This window comes from Castor canadensis, chromosome 9 (assembly GCF_047511655.1).
Source record: "Castor canadensis chromosome 9, mCasCan1.hap1v2, whole genome shotgun sequence".
NCBI lineage: Eukaryota > Metazoa > Chordata > Mammalia > Rodentia > Castoridae > Castor > Castor canadensis.
The window spans coordinates 29458637-29476978 of NC_133394.1; positions in this window are offsets into that span (position 1 = coordinate 29458637).

The window sequence follows — 18342 nt, forward strand, 5'->3', positions numbered from 1 at the left end:
TTCAGAGCCCCAAACTGTGGGGACCTGTTGAGATTGTGGCATCCCCATAAAGTTGCTTCTTTGCTTGGCTCCCGTCCCTTCCTATTCTGCTTCCACCATCTTTTTTCCTTCAACTGTTTAGCGAAGAGACAGTGTCAGAGAAATAATCTAAGAGAAATTGTGTCTGTCCCATTCAGGTCATTCTATGTATATTAATGACTTGAATGAGAATGGAATGAATAAATTTGATCACTGCATGCTTCCTTCTACTCTCTCTTCCTTTTGGAAAAGACTAATGCAAATTATGAAAAATTTCAGGAATCATACTGTCTATAATTTTATACTAGGCAGTGTATTCTAAACTGAGAGAGCAAGAGGGATGGAAAGTACAGAGAAAAATTTTACCATGTTGAGCAAGTTTTAGTTTCTATGATTCTATAGCGTATAGTCATTGTGTTTTCTGTTGCTGAATATAATAATCACAGAAAAATCCCTTGGGATAGTTCATAGTACAAAAGCCAACTTCATGAGCTCAATGACCCAGGGGAAGAGAGTAGCAGAAAGATGGTCGGCAGGAGCCTGAATAATGGTAATACAGATAATGAAAATAAAAATATCAACATCATGTGTTTTCTTTTTTTTTAACATCATGTATTTCCAATTTCAAAGTTTAATTTCAATTTTAAGTGAAACATTCATATGGAAGCTAATTTATCTGCTATTATGATGAGTTCCTATAATTTTATACTGCATAATTACATTCAGTTTCATTTGAGAATCTAGAAACTTGTAATATAGCACAAACATAATTGCAATCTCAGGAATTGCAGGCTATTTGGTTATTAATTTGTGCATAGGAGGTAGAATCTTTTATTTTTTCCTCTAGTAATATATTTCATTTGAAAAGAAAACAACATTTTCAAATAACTATGCATGAGATTTTTAATGATCAGATTGTCTGTCATAACTCTTGACTGTAGTCAGTAAGATACGATAATTAATGAATAACTTAGTTGCTTTTAATGTTCCACAGTTTAGTGATATACAACTTACAGTGTCTCAGAATCTTTTAGAGTTATGCCTAAATGAGCAGGCTTCTGATATATTGCTTCTTTGGTAAGAGTATAATAGCCAAAGAACAATTACTAGCTTTGTGAGGATGGCATTTTATCAATGGAACTTCCATTAAGTTAGCCTTCCATCTTGTTAATGTCATGCTCTTTTTTCAGGACCTTGACATCATTATAATGTGTCAGTGTGGGGGAAAAATGTACTTTTTAAGTACCGTAGATATAAATGTGTACTCCTCTCTCTGGTAAGTTAGCGTTCAAAGCTTTCTTACTGCAGTCATTTTAAGGAGAATGCAGGAATAATACAGATATAAAAAGTACATCACTCCAACAGGAAAAATACTAGTTGCCCAACTGCTTGTTAACATTCACTCTTTACATATGGCATCCCCCCAAAAATAGCTATTAAAACATTTCTTATGGTACAGTCAGCATTCTGTTTCACTTGCCCTAATGGGAAAGCTTAATCTAAATTAAGTTGAATATTCATTAAGATGGCATTTTAAATAGCAATTTCCTGTATACAACAGTCATCTTATTAATCCAAAATGAAATGCTTTAAAAAATGAAATGCACTTTATTCCTACATGTTTTGATTGCTTTTGTATTTTGTGAGGAGACAGCAGATCAGGAAGTCTAAAGTATAATAAAACTTTGCTGATGAAAAAGTATAAAATGCTATTGAAACTGGTGGTTATGCTTATGTAATGTAATAAGGAAACATCAGAAATTGAAAATTTCAGGCAAAGAGCCAATTTTTGATTGATTGGACTACAAATAACTGACTTGATATATTTTCTTTTTCCTCCAAAGCACTGTCCACTTCTTTGATGAAGTTGACCAAATCTATTTGGAAACTATTAATGCCCTCTCAGTAAATCTTAGTACAATTTTTTTTCTTTTATTATTCATATGTGCATACAAGGCTTGGTTCATTTCTCCCCCCTGCCCCCACCCCCCTCCCTTACCACCCACTCTGCCCCCTCCCTCTCCCCCCCACCCCCTCAATACCCAGCAGAAACTATTTTGCCCTTATTTCTAATTTTGTTGTAGAGAGAGTATAAGCAATAATTGGAAGGAACAAGGGTTTTTGCTGGTTGAGATAAGGATAGCTATACAGGGAGTTGACTCACATTAATTTCCTGTGCGTGTGTGTTACCTTCTAGGTTAATTCTTTTTGATCTAACCTTTTCTCTAGTTCCTGTTCCCCTTTTCCTATTTTCAGTTGCTTTTAAGGTATCTGCTTTAGTTTCTCTGCATTAAGGACATCAAATGCTAGCTAATTTTTTAGGTGTCTTACCTATCCTCACCCCTCCCTTGTGTGCTGAAGCTTTTATCATGTGCTCATAGTCCAATCCCATTGTTGTGTTTGCCCTTGATCTAATGTCCACATATGAGGGAGAACATACGATTCTTGGTCTTTGGGCCAGGCTAACCTCACTCAGAATGATGTTCTCCAATTCCATCCACTTACCAGCGAATGAAAACATTTCATTCTTCTTCATGGCTGCATAAAATTCCATTGTGTATAAATACCACATTTTCTTAATCCATTCGTCAGTGCTGGGGCATCTTGGCTGTTTCCATAACTTGGCTATTGTGAATAGTGCCGCAATAAACATGGGTGTGCAGGTGCCTCTGGAGTAACCTAGTACAAAATTCTTTACTAACTAACCACACCTATTGTAATTCTGGTCATAAGACCTCCTAATATCTTCAAAATTGTTAAAATATTAAAAAAATTCTCTTACTCACTGGAAATAAAAATTATTTTTAAAATCCACTTAAAAAGGAATACTTGTTGTTATGTTCAGCATATCACTTCTCTTTTTTTCTAGTAGCTTATTCATTTGTCAATAAAAATACCACATTTCCCTACACTCATAAAGTTGCAAATAGTCCATTATTACACAATGTACCAGCTAAGAAAACAAGATCAAATCGAGGTATTCCAAGGAAACAGGGCAGATTTTTCACGTGGAGGAGCAGTCTCTATCCTTCCGCGTACCAACTGTTCTTTATAAGGGATGTGTCCCTTGAACTAGGTATTAACCAGGACTGAGCAAGTCCATTGAAGGCAAAAGGAACCATGTCATTAAACTCAAGATGATACCTGACATACAGAATTTGGTAGATTAATTTTCTTCCTCTAATATTTTAACCAAAGGAAAACACAGAGCCCTTCTCCTCATTCCTTGCAGCACAACTGAGGTCCAGATAGAACATACAATACAGTATTAACAAAGGTTCATATATTACAAAGACAGAAAGGGATTTATGTTTTAGTTTTAATAATTCCTGCTGAGGACCTCCACTGGAATGGTTTACTGTTTACCACCACTTGACTTGTAGCCTTCCTCCTAGATGGAAGAAGCCTCTAAATGATATCACTCAAGGCCACTCTCGGGCATATCTAGATTTTGAATTTTATTTATTTATTTTGTGGTACTGGGGCTTACACTCAGGGACTTCACCTTGAGTCACTCCAGTGACCCTATTTTTGTGAAGGGTTTCTCGAGATAGGGTCTCACGAACTATTTCCCTGGGCTGACATTGAATAGCGATCCTCCTGATCTCTGTCTCCTGAGTAGTTAGGATTACAGGTGTGAGCCACCAGTGCCCATCTTAGATTTTGAATTTTAGAGTGCAGAGATTTAGGTAAACAAACAAGCAAACAAAAATAGAATGATATTCACCTATTAAAATCTGTTTTTCTTTGCTGGGAAAACTGGACATACACATATAAAAGACTGAAACTAGATTCCCATCTATCACATATACCAATATCAACTCAAAGTAGAACAAAGACTTTAACATAAGGCCTAAAACTTTGAAACAACTCCAGAAAGTAATAATAAATACACTGGAATACATAGGCATAGGGAAATACTTCCTAAATAGAACTCAAAAGGCTCAGTATCTAAGAGATAAAATGAACAAATGGGACTGCATCAAATTAAAAACTTCTGCACAACAAAAGAATCAGTTACTAGACTCAAGAGACAGGCCCCAGAATGAGAGAAAATCTTTGCCAGCTATTCACCCAATAAGGGACTAATATCCAGAATCTACAGGGAACTCAAAAAACTCAACACCCAAAGAATCAACATCCCAATGAAATGGGAAAATGAATTAAATAGGGAATTTTCAATGGAAAAAGTACAAATAGCCAATAAATATCTGAAGAAGTGTTCAACTTCCTTCCTATAAAAGAAATACAAATCAAAACTACACTAAGATTTCATCTCATCTCACCCTAGTTAGAATGGCCATATTCATGGGCAAAAAACAACAGATGTTGGCGAGGATGCAGCAAACCAGGAACCAAAAAGCTAAAGATAGAACTGCTATATGATCCAGTGATACCACTCCTGGGCATCTACTCTAAGGAAAGTAAGTTAAGATACAATAGAGACACTGGCACACTGATGCTCATTGCAGCACTATTTGCAAAAGCCAACATATGGAAACAACCCAGGTACCCTACAACTGATGAATGGATCAAGAAAATGTGGCATATATACACAATGGAGTTTTATTCATCCATAAGAAATAATGACACCATGTGGTTTGAAGGTAAATAGATGCAATTGAAGGACATCATGTTAAGTGAAATAAGCCAGGCTCAGAAAGACAAGTCTACATGTTTTCTTTCATACATGGAAGTTATATCCAAAGATAAACAAACACAAAAACAAACATGATTATACACAAACTCATATGTAGAACATGTTTGTAATAGTGGAACTACTCGATGGAACTCAGGGAAAGAGGGAAGGGAAAAGAGAATGACAGAGCGTCAACAGTATTGTACAACATAACATCTGTGAAGGTGGAGAATAGAAGGATATATATTGAAAGCTGTTGAAAAATAGAGGGTAGGAGATAAAGCAGTAAGGGAGAGTAATGGAAGGGGTTGGATTTGAACAATAAAGTATACTCACAATGGGAATATATTGAGAAACCCCTTCGGATATGGACTTAGATACTAATAACAAAGGACAGTAAAATATGTACAATGTGTGGGAGGGATACTTGTGGGAGGGTGAGGGTGAATGAAGGAGATTAAGGTAATGGAATATGGTTGATGGGCTTCATATACTTTTATGAAATAGAACAAAGAAACTTCTTGCAATAGTTTTAAGTGGGCAGAGAAAGATGAAAGGGGAAGATGGTGGGGTTTATCTAACCAATGTACAATATAAGCCTATTTGGAATTGTCATAATGAACCCCCCCTATACAAGGAATATATACTAATAAAAATTAATGAAAAAATTCTGTTTTCTAATGTTTAAATAGACCAACATAAAATATCTTGACATCTGCACAAAACACATGTACTGGTAGCTGTTACAGAGGTTTATTTTAAAGCTCTTCTAATCCCTAAGTTACCTCTCTCTTTCTTTCTTGCCTTTGGTGACTAACCTCTCAAAAGAGTAGTTTCTTGGGATAAAAGGAATACAAATAGGTAAAGAAACTGTCAAAATATCCCTATTTGCAGATAACATGATCCTATACCTTAAAGACCCAAAAAACTCTAATCAGAAGCTTCTAGACATCATCAATAGCTACAGCAAGGTAGCAGGATATAAAATCAACATAGAAAAATCATTAGCATTTCTATACATTAATAATGAACAAACTGAGAAAGAATATATGAAAACAATTCCATTTACAATAGCCTCAAACAAAATCAAATACCTAGGTGTAAACCTAACAAAAGATGTGAAAGACCTCTACAAGGAAAACTATAAACTTCTGGAGAAAGAGATTGAGGAAGACTATAGAAAGTGGAGAGATCTCCCATCCTCATGGATTGGTAGAATCAACATAGTAAAAATGTCTATACTCCCAAAAGTAATCTACATGTTTAGTGCAATTCCCATCAAAATTCCAATGACATTCATTAAAGAGATTGAAAAATCTACCGTGAAATTTATATGGAAACACAAGAGGCCATGAATAGCCAAGGCAATACTCAGTCAAAAGAACAATGCTGGAGGTATCACAATACCTGACTTCAAACTATATTACAAAGCAATAACAATAAAAACAGCATGGTACTGGCACAAAAATAGACATGAAGACCAGTGGAACAGAATAGAGGACCCAGATATGAAGCCACACAACTATAACCAACTTGTCTTTGACTAAGGTGGTAAAAATATACGATGGAGAAATAGCAGCCTCTTCAACAAAAACTGCTGGGAAAACTGGCTAGCAGTCTGCAAAAAACTGAAACTAGATCCATGTATATCACCCTATACCAATATTAACTCAAAATGAATAAAGGATCTTAATATCAGACCACAAACTCTAAAGTTGATACAGGAAAGAGTAGGAACAACTCTGGAGTTAGTAGGTATAGGTAAGAACTTTCTAAACGAAACCCCAGCAGCACAGCAACTAAGAGATAGCATAGATAAATGGGACCTCATAAAACTAAAAAGCTTCTGTTCATCAAAAGAAATGGTCTCTAAACTGAAGAGAACACCCACAGAGTGGGAGAAAATATTTGCCAGCTACACATCAGAAAAAAGGACTTATAACCAGAATATATAGGGAACTTAAAAAACTAAATTCTCCCAAAACTAATGAACCAATAAAGAAATGGGCAAGTGAACTAAACAGAACTTTCTCAAAAGAAGAAATTCAAATGGCCAAAAACACATGAAAAAATGCTCACCATCTCTAGCAATAAAGGAAATGCAAATTAAAACCACACTAAGATTCCACCTCACTTCTATTAAAATAGCCATCATTAGCAACACCACCAACAACAGGTGTTGGCAAGGATGCGGGGGAAAAGGAACCCTCTTACACTGTTGGTGGGAATGTAAACTAGTACAACCACTCTGGAAAAAAATTTGGAGGCTCCTTACAAAGTTAAACATTGATCTACCATTTGATCCAGCAATACCACTCTTGGGGATATACCCAAAAGACTGTGACACAGGTTACTCCAGAGGCACCTGCACACCCATATTTATTGCAGCACTATTCACAATAGCCAAGTTATGGAACAGCCAAGATGCCCCACCACTGACGAATGGGTGAAGAAAATGTGGTAGCTATACACGATGGAATTCTATACAGCCATGAAGAAGAATGAAATGTTATCATTCGCCGGTAAATGGATGGAATTGGAGAACATCATTTTGAGTGAGGTTAGCCTGGCCCAAAAGACCAAAATCATATGTTCTCCCTCATATGTAGACATTAGATCAAGGGCAAACACAACAAGGAGATTGAACTTTGAGCACATGATAAAAGCGAGAACATACTAGGGAGGGGTGAGGATAGGTAAGACACCTAAAAAATTAGCTAGCATTTGTTGCCCTTAACGCAGAGAAACTAAAACAAATACCTTAAAAGCAACTGAGGCCAATAAGAAAAGGGACCAGAAACTACAGAAAAGGTTAGATTAAAAAGAATTACCCTAGAAGGTAACACACACGCACAGGAAATTAATGTGAGTCAACTCCCTGTATAGCTATCCTTATCTCAACCAGCAAAAACACTTGTTCCGTCCTATTATTGCTTATACTCTCTCTTCAACAAAATTAGAGATAAGGGCAAAATAGTTTCTGCTGGGTATTGAGGGGATGGGGGGGAGAGGGAGGGGGCAGAGTGGGTGGTAAGGGAGGGGGTGGGGGTAGGGGGGAGAAATGACCCAAACCTTGCATGCATATATGAATAATAAAACAATTAAAAAAGAGTAGTTTCTCTTGCTAATTCTACTGATCCTTATATGGAATTTTTTGCAAGCAGGTGTTTACTATAGCTTAGTGTAAAATGGACCAGCTAATCACATCAATCAACTGTTCTGAGTGCAACCTTTAACAATCTCTCTATGACTAGCCACACAGCTGTCTTCTTAAAACTGTATGCTCCCTTGCTTCCAGTAAACATGTGCTATTCTGCTTCTGTTTATACAGGGTCTGTTCCTGCCCCCTATACCTTACTGACTCTTCCTGTCTCTTTACTGCCTCAGCTATAGCTTTGTTTCAAGGTTCAAGGTCATGCATTTCTTCTCTGTTGGTTTCTGTTCTTTGGCAGTCCTGAACAGTTACAATCACCCCTTCTTTGTGGGTACTTTGTAATTGTCAACCATGATATTTCTTGACTAATCTAGTCTACAACCTATGAGGATATCTAGTTGAACATTCTAATAGACCCCCTCAAGTACAGCATGTTTTAAACAATATTATTCATTTTATTCATTAAAATAGTTCTTTTTTCTAATTATTCCTGTTTTTTTTGACAATTGTATTTACCCATTCACCTACTTAGTCTCCACATGCCTAAATAATAACTTACTTCTATTTTTTGCTTTCTATATCCAAACATTTCTCAAAGCAATTCTTTCTGAACTATTTCTTGATGTTATCTTTTATGATGTTTCCCCTTTCACTATTTGAAATGTTGTTTTTCTGTTCATATTTGACTTTTTAACTTTTTTCTCTTTTTTTTGATTATCATAATAATTTTACTCATAATAAATGAAAATGAAATTTAAGTTCTCCTCTACAACAAATACTTCATTTCTTCTATATCACAGCTTTAGGTGTATTGTCCAAAAAGCCTGTCATGCACACAAAGAAATATGTTTCTAGATTACTTCCAATGTAACTGAAACAATATATTCCTTAATGAGCCAGGTATGAGGGTGCTATTTCCTCACTCTTCTAATGCTCCTATTATAACTCCTTAATATTTGCCAATCGATTCTCTTATTGTTCTTAAATTTGCATTTTATTGTTGATGAACGAGATTGAACATCTATTCATATGCTTAAAAGTAAGTTGTATTGTTTGTTCTATAAACTGCTTGTACACAAAGACGTTTATTGTTTTCTCCATACTTGTCTCACCGCCTAAAACCTCTCTTGGCTTCTGTGATGATTGCAAATTGTTTCTAGATTAATATTTGCAATTCTCATAGCCAATCAACATTTTCCAGTTAGAATGATTTAAATTATCATTGATTTCAATTATATAAAATTTAAGCCTCTTAGCTCATTGAGGTTCTTAGGTACAAGTGAGGATTGTCCCAAAACCTGGGTGATTTTGCAGAAACAGATTTCATTAGAGAAATACTGAGAAACTCACAATCTATGTGAAGATTTCTGAATAATATCTGGAATACATGCATTTGGCTGGAAGAATAAAATAATAATATTACTTCACCAAAGATACCAATGTTTCTCTGGTATTGCCAATGCCAAAAGAGTGGACACTGTCAATACAGCCAATATTGCTCAACTTTCAATCACTAAACCAATGTCCCTGGGTATTGGGTATTCACAGGCAGTCTATGAAGTAAAGATAGGCTTATTTTGTCTTATAGTTCTGTGGGTGCCTGAACCCTATGTGCAAGAAAAACATGAAAAGTAATTATCTATGACTTTCCACCTCTACAGTTGGATGCATGCTTCACTTCACAAGTTAGTAGATTTTCCAGACATAGGAAGGAATTCAGAAACTGGATACCAGAAACCCCACAGATATCACTGAAGTTGCTATATAATTCCCTCTTTTTGTTGTTGTTGTTTTTGTTGATGTAGCCTATAGTCCACTTATCTAGAGATATCACTCCTAACATACAGCACATCCTGAATTTCTTGCAGCCCTTCTTATGAATTAGGACAATTTTTTCTGGCTAGATTGCTTACCTTTTGACATTTTACCCATTTTTTCAAATTTCTACTTCAAATGTCTCCTTTTTTAAAATTTGAAACTAATAATTCCTCTTCCTTTAAACTGTTATGCAATTTGATTTACTCAAATAATAAAATACATTGTGTTCTGCCTTGTTAATAAATTATGCCAGTATTACCATTTTATCCTATTACTCTGTAACCACCAATTTTATAGGAACATTAGAAGCAAAAAACCTAACAATAATAAAAAACAAAGTACATGCAAATTAAAATTTCAATAAAATTATTGTAATGTTTGAAATATGCTATGAAGAAACAACTAAGCCATTTCCTATGCTGACAGAAATTTGGAGGAGTACAGGAGAGGAAGCAGCTTGATTAATGAGATGATTTATGATGCCTGCATGGTTTGAGATAGTAGCAGCAGAACTGGAAAGGAAAAGAAAAAGATTCATAATGCATTTTGGAACATGACAATGATTTCAATTGAGTATGAGAGAACAAGCTAAACACTTAAATACACCTCATTGTATTTCACTGGAACTATTTTATTCCACCAGAACTTGCAATGCTATTAATTCCCTGGACTTCCATCATGTCTGCCATATTGACTTTCTCCATATCATTTAACCCTCTCTTCCCAGTGCACTATATTTTTTCAAGAGAGCATTGCACTGAGAACACTGTATATCCTTACTTTCAGATACAGTTCATTCTGTAATGGTAGAGATAATCAGTAGATAGAAACCACAATTTCAATGAGAAAAGCCTAGCACAGAGAGTTGCTAATTATGACTCAAGAGCACAAATCAAGGGTTTCTGTGAAAAGAATGATATAAAGATGAATTTTATTGTTATTGCTTTGTAATATAGTTTGAAGTCAGGTATTGTGATACCTCCTGCATTGTTCTTTTGACTGAGTATTGCCTTGGCTATTCGTGGCCTCTTGTGTTTCCATATAAATTTCACAGTAGATTTTTCAATCTCTTTAATGAATGTCATTGGAATTTTGATGGGAATTGCATTAAACATGTAGATTACTTTTGGGAGTATAGACATTTTTACTATGTTGATTCTACCAATCCATGAGCATGGGAGATCTCTCCACTTTCTATAGTCTTCCTCAATTTCTTTCTTCAGAAGTGTATAGTTTTCCTTGTAGAGGTCTTTCACATCTTTTGTTAGGTTTACACCTAGGTATTTGATTTTTTTTTGAGGCTATTGTAAATGGAATTGTTTTCATACATTCTTTTTCCGTTTGCTCATTGTTAGTGTATAGAAATGCTAATGATTTTTCTATGTTGATTTTATATCCTGCTACCTTGCTATAGCTATTGATGATGTCTAGAAGCTTCTGATTAGAGTTTTTTGGGTCTTTAAGGTATAGGATCATGTCATCTGCAAATAGGGATATTTTGACAGTTTCTTTACCTATTTGTATTCCTTTTATTCCTTCTTCTTGCCTAATTGCTCTGGCTAGGAATTCCAGTACTATGTTGAATAGGAGTGGAGATAGTGGGCATCCTTGTCTGGTTCCTGATTTTAGAGGGAATGGTTTCAATTTTTCTCCGTTAAGTATAATGCTGGCTGTAGGTTTGTCATATATAGCTTTTATAATGTTGAGGAACTTTCCTTCTATTCCTAGTTTTCTTAGAGCTTTTATCATGAAATGATGTTGGATCTTATCAAAGGCTTTTTCTGCATCTATTGAGATGATCAAGTGGTTTTTGTCTTTGCTTCTGTTAATGTGGTTTATTACGTTTATTGATTTTCGTATGTTGAACCACCCCTGCATCCCTGGGATGAAGCCTACTTGGTCGTGGTGAATAATCTTTTTGATGTGTTGTTGAATTTGGTTTCCCATTATTTTATTGAGGATTTTTGCATCAATGTTCATTAAGGAAATTGGCCTATAGTTTTCCTTTTTAGAGGTGTCTTTGCCTGGTTTTGGGATGAGTGTAATACTGGCTTCATAAAATGTGTTAGGCAGTATTCCTTCCCTTTCTATTTCATGGAACAGTTTAAGGAGGATTGGTATCAGTTCTTCTTTAAAGGTCTGATAGAATTCAGCAGAGAATCCATCAGATCCTGGACTTTTCTTTTTGGGGAGACTCTTGGTTGCTGCTTCAATTTCATTTTGTGTTATAGATCTATTCAGGTGATTAATTTCTTCTTGGTTCAGTTTTGGATGATCATATGTATCTAGAAATCTGTCCATTTCTTTAAGATTTTCAAATTTATTTGAATATAGGTTCTCAAAGTAGTCTCTGATGATTTCCTGGACTTCCATGGTGTTTGTTGTTATTTCCCCTTTTGCATTCCTGATTCTACTAATTTGGGTTTTTTCTCTCCTCATTTTAGTCAGGTTTGCCAGGGGTCTGTCGATCTTGTTTATTTTTTCAAAGAACCAACTCTTTGTTTCATTAATTCTTTGTATGGTTTTTTTGGTTTCTATTTCATTGATTTCAGCTCTTATTTTTATTATTTCTCTCCTTCTATTTGCTTTGAGACTTGCTTGTTCTTGTTTTTCTAGGAGTTTGAGATGTATCATTAGGTCATTGATTTGAGATCTTTCAGTCTTTTTAATATATGCACTCATGGCTATAAACTTTCCTCTCAGGACTGCCTTTACTGTGTCCCATAGGTTCCGGTAGGTTGTGTTTTCATTTTCATTGACTTCCAAGAACTTTTTAATTTTCTCTTTTATTTCATCAATAATCTATTGTTCATTAAGTAATGAATTATTTAGTTTCTAGCTGTTTGCAGGTTTTTTGTCTTTACTTTTGTTGTTGAGTTCTAGTTTTACTGCATTGTGATCAGATAGTATGCATGGTATAATTTCTATTTTCTTATATTTGCTGAGGCTTGCCTTGTGCCCTTGGATATGATCTATTTTGGAGAAGGTTCCATGGGCTGCTGAGAAGAATGTATATTGTGTAGAAGTTGGATGAAATGTTCTGTAGACATCAAGTAGGTCCTTTTGATCTATTTTATATTTTAGATCTTGGATTTCTTTATTGATTTTCTGTTTGGATGACCTATCTATTGATGATAATGGGGTGTTAAAGTCTCCCACAACCACTGTGTTGGAGTTAATATATGTTTTTAGGTCTTTCAGGGTATGTTTGATGAAATTGGGTGTGTTGACATTGGGTCCATACAGGTTGATGATTGTTATTTCATTTTGGTTTATTTCCCCTTTTATTAGTATGGAATGTCCTTCTTTATCTCGTTTGATCAACATAGGTTTGAAGTCTACTTTGTCAGAGATAAGTATTGCTACTCCTGTCTGTTTTTGGGGGCCATTGGCTTGGTAAATCTTCTTCCAACCTTTCATCCTAAGCCTTTGCTTATTTCTGTGGGTGAGATGGGTCTCCTGTAAGCAACAAATTGTTGGATCTTCCTTTTTAATACATTTCATCAAGCGGTGCCTTTTGATGGGTGAATTAAGTCCGTTAACATTAAGCATTAGTACTGATAGGTATGTGGTGATTCCTGTCATTTAGTTGTCTTAGTTATTTGAAGGGTTGATTGTGTGTACCTAAGTTGAGGTTACTCTCTATTTTCTTGCTTTTCTTTTCCTGTGGTTTGGTGCTGCCTGTCTTTTCATGGTTAAGTTGGGTTTCACTTTCTGTATGCAGAATCCCTTGAAGAATCTTTTGTAGTAAATATACTGCCTCCATATTTAACAGGTGCTGCTGACTTGGATACAGCTTGAGTGTGTCTCTACAAGTTTTTTGGCTGGAAGCATGATCCCAGGTAGCAGTATGTTGACGATGGAACCTGTAGGAGTTGGAGCCTAGTGCAAGGTTATTAGGTCAATGGGAGCACCCTTCTGTTTTGTGGGACCTTGGACAGTTCCTGCAAGAGAGAGGGGTAATTAAAAAAAAAAAAAACCAAGCTTGGCCCCTGAGTTTCTCTGGCTTTCTGCCTCACTATGTGAGCTCTTCCTCCCACAAGAACCCCACCAAAATGCATCTGCCTTGCTGTAATGTAGCCAGAATTTCTTTTTCAAAGCCCAGCAGAGGCTAGTGCCATGCTCTTGAATTTCCAGTCCTGAAAGTTAAATAAACTTCTTTTCTTTTCAAAAAAAAAAGAATCTTTTGTAGTGGTGGCTTTGTGGTCACATATTGTTTTAGTTTCTGCTTATCATGGAAGACTTTTATTGCTCCATCTATTTTGAATGATAGTTTTGATGGGTAGAGTATCCTGGGGTTGAAGTTATTTTCATTCAGTGCCTGGAAGATCTCACCCCACGCTCTTCTTACTTTTTTTTTTCCTTTTTCTTTTATTATTTGTATGTGCATACAAGGCTTGGTTCATTTCTCCCCCCCGCCCCCACCCCCTCCCTTGTTTCTTTTGAGAACTCTGCTGTGATTTTGATGGGTTTACCTTTGCATGTTATTTATTTTTTCTCTCTTACAGCCTTCAATATTCTTTCCCTAGTTTCTGAACTTATTGTTTTAATGATGATATGTCATGGGGTAGTTCTATTTTGAACTGGTCTGTTTGGTGTCCTGGAGGCCTCTTGCATTTGTATGGGAATAGATTTCTCTAGATTTGGGAAATTTTCTGTTATTATTTTGTTGAATAGATTACACATTTCCTTTGCTTGCACCACTTCTCTTTCTACGATGCCCATGATTCTCAAGTTTGGTCTTTTGATAGAGTCAGTGAGTTCTTGCATTTTCTTTTCACAGGTCTTGAGTTGTTTAATTAAAAGTTCTTCAGTTTTTCCTTTAATTACCATTTCATCTTCAAGTTCTGAGATTCTGTCTTCTGTTCGTTCTATTCTGCTGGATTGGCTTTCTATTTTGTTTTGCAGTTCTCTTTCATTCTTTTTTCTGAGGTTTTTCCATATTCTGGGTGGTTTCCTCTTTAATATTGTCTATTTTTGTCCTGAGTTCATTTATCTGTTTATTAATCATGTTCTCTGTTTCACTTTGGTGTTTATACAGTGCTTCTATGGTTTCCTTTATTTCTTCTTTTGCTTTTTCAAATTCTCTATTTTTGTTGTCTTGGAATTTCTTGAGTGTCTCCTGTACATTTTAGTTGACCATATCCAGTATCATCTCTATAAATTTCTCATTGAGTACCTGTAGTATGCCTTCTTTTAAATTATTCTTGTGGGCTTCATTGGGTTCTTTGGCATAGTTTATCTTCATTTTGTTGGAGTCTGGATCTGAGTATCTGTTTTCTTCATTTCCCTCTGGTTCCTGTTAATTTTTTGCTGTGGGGAAACTGGTTTCCCTGTTTTGTCTGTCTTCCTGTCATTGCCCTTGCTGTTGTTACTGTCCCTGTACTGTGTGTGATTAAGTATTTTCTAGCTTGTATTGTTAACAAGCTAGATATTTAGAATAGAATGGATAGATATTTAGAATAGAATGATATTTAGAATGGAAGGGTGAGAGGAGATAGAAAGCAAAGAAGTTAAAGAAAAAGGGAAATACAAATAGACAAGTAGGAAAAAACAAAACAAGGAATCAAACAAAAAAGTTTCAAAGATATAAACAGGGAGCATTACTGTACTAATCGACAGTAAGCTGAACAGGCATTAGACAGAGAGAGGATTGAAAATAAAAAATAAAAAGAATAAAGATAGGAATAAAAATAAAAAGTAAATGAAAGAAGAAAAATTATATATATATATATATACAAAAATAAAATAAAACAAAATGAAAAATAAAAAAACAAAACAAAACAAAAACCCTCCAAGTTCAAATGCAATGAAGTTTCAGTCTTAATAATTTTGGTGTCTGTCTCAGCCTCCAGTCTGGAGATGGTGCCTCAGATGTTGTTCTGTAGTTGTCTCATCAAAGGGGATGCATAAAGTAGAACAAAACTGCACACACAAAAAAAAAAAGGAAAAAAAAAACCCACAAAGTGTCCCAAGTTCAAATGCAATACAGTCTCAGTAAGTTTTTCAGCATGCAGGTGTAGTTCAGTTGTTTTCTCTTCAAAGGTAGGGAGAGAGAAAAAAAAAAGATTCTGGAGACAGTTCTGTGAATGGCTATCTGCAGCTGTGGCTTGCCTGCCTGCTGCTGTCATCCTGCCGTTGCTGGAGGTTTTATTTATGCAGATCTCTGGGGTGAGCTTAGCAGTCATCTGGCCCTGCAGGCTTTGTTTAACCAGAGTTCTCCTGTGTGTGAGCCACTGCTACAAGCTTTCCCCTTTCCAAGCACACTTAGGGAGGTGACACTGCACCTGCTTTCTCTGGCCTGCATTTTTGTTTATGGCTCATGTGGGAAGTGGGTCTTCCCCCCTCTCCTGTGGAGTTTTCCTCCCACCACCGCTTTTGCAAGCTTTCCCGCTCCTGATTGCTGGGCTCACGCCCCTGCTCCCACCCTCTCTGGCCAGGCCTGGCTTGTTTATTTACAGTTCCGGGAAGGATTCCCCTCCCCTGCTCTTCAGCACTCAGTGTGCCTCACCCTCTTTACAAAGTGTCTTTATTGTTCTTTTTGCTTATTACTTAGTTTCTCTTTTTTCCCTGGGTGGGGGTCAGTCTGTCCAGGGGGCTATGCTGTTCTGGCCCAGGGTTGTCTGTAGGAGTACCGCATACCGCTTAGCTCACCTTGTCCGCATCTTCCCAAGCCATCTGGGCGTGGGCGACTGGTGGCCTGGGGGCCCTCCTGGTTTCTCTGTTTAACGTGAAGTGGAGATTCTCTGCTCTGGCTAGAGGTGTGGAGGGGTCAAAGTTTTGAACTCTTCTCGGTGGTTTTGCCTGTAAGGTGTGTCTCCAGCATTTCTCCAAGATTTCACTATAGGAGTCACGCTTTCTGCTTCCTCCCTCTAGCCACCATCTTGGAAATCTCAATATGAAACTTTTAAAAAGCACTAATGCCAAACACATGCTCCTTCCCCTTCAAAAGCCTTTTTCTCATTTAGTGAGCAGCTTTATGATTATCTCTGATAGTCTGCATATAAACATGTCTTATTAACCTGCACAAAACACTGCTGTGTTCACATCACATTTTTATTATTGTATGTTAATTATACAAAGAGATTTCATTGTGATACTTCCATACATGAGCATAAGGTATTCTGATTATATTCACCCCCTCTATTATTCTCATGTTACTCTTCTTTTTTTTTTATTCATTCATTCATATGTGCATATGTTGTTTGGGTCATTTTTCCCCACTGCCCCCTGTCCCCATCTCTCCCCCCACCCCCTTTCTTCCATGCAGACCCTGTTCTACCCTTTTCTCCAATTTTTTTGAAGAGAAGACATAAGCAATAATAAGAAAGACAGCATTTTTGCTAGTTAAGAAAAGGATAGCTATACAGAGAGATGATTAGCATTGCTTCCATGCACATCCTGAATTGATTAATTTCTAACCAATCACTTCACTACATCCCTGTCACCTTCCCATGTTGACCTCTGTCATTTTAAGTTTACTGTATTATCTCCTCTGCAGTGGGGACATCAAACACTTTCAAGTTTTGGGTTTCCTACCTATCCCCATTCCTCCCATATGTGCTCTCCCTTATCATGTGACCCAAGTCCAACAACACTGTAGCATTTGCCCTACATCTAAATTCTGCATATGAGGGAGAAAATACAATTTTTTTCCAAGCCTGGCTAACCTCACTCAAAATGATGTTCACCAGTTCTATCAATTTACTTGTGAATAATAAGATTTCATTGTTGTTCATGGATGAGTAAAACTCCATTGTGTATAAATACCACATTTTCTTAATCCATTTGTCAGTAGTGGGGCATCTTGGCTGTTTCCATTACTTGGCTGTTGTGAATGGTCCTGTAATAAACATGGGTATGCAGGTGCCTCTGGAGTTACCTGAGTCACATCCCTTTGGGTGTATCCCTAGGAGTGTGATTGCTGGATCATATGGCAGATCTATGTTTAGATTTTAAGAAGCCTCCATATTTTTTCCAGAGTGGTTGCACTACCTTGCCTTCCCACCAGCAGTGTACAAGGGTTCCTTTTTCCCCACATCCTTTTCAACACCTATTGTTGGTGGTGTTTTTGATGATAGCTATTTTAACTGGGGTGAGGTGGAATCTTAGTGTGGTTTTGATTTGCATTTCCTTTATGGCCAGAGATGGTGAGCCTTCTTTCATGAGTTTTTTGGCCATTTGAATTTCTTCTTTTGAGAAAGTTCTGTTTAGTTCAGTTGTCCATTTTTACTGTTTCATTGATTTTTGGAAGACTTTAGTTTTTTGAGCTCCCTGTATATTTTGGTTATCAGTTCTTTGTCTGATGTATAGCTGGCAAATATTTTCTCCCACTCTGTGAGTGTTCTCTTCAGTTTACAGACCATTTCTTTTGTTGTGTAGAAGCTTTTTAATTTTATGTAGTCCTATTTGTCCATCCTTTCTCTCAGTTGCTGAACTACTGGGGTTCTATTGAGGAAGTCCTTGCCTATACATATGGCTTCCAGAGTATTCCTTGCTCTTTCCTGTACTAACTTCAGAGTTTCAGGTCTGGTATTAAGGTCTTTGATCTGTTTTGAATTGGTACTAGCACAGGGTGGTAAACATGGATCTAGATTCAGTTTTCTGCAGACAGCTAACCACTTTTCCCAGCAACATTTGTTGAAGAGGATTTCTTTTCTCCATCATGTTTTAGGCACCTTTGTCAAAAATGAGGTGGGTAAAGTTGTGTGGA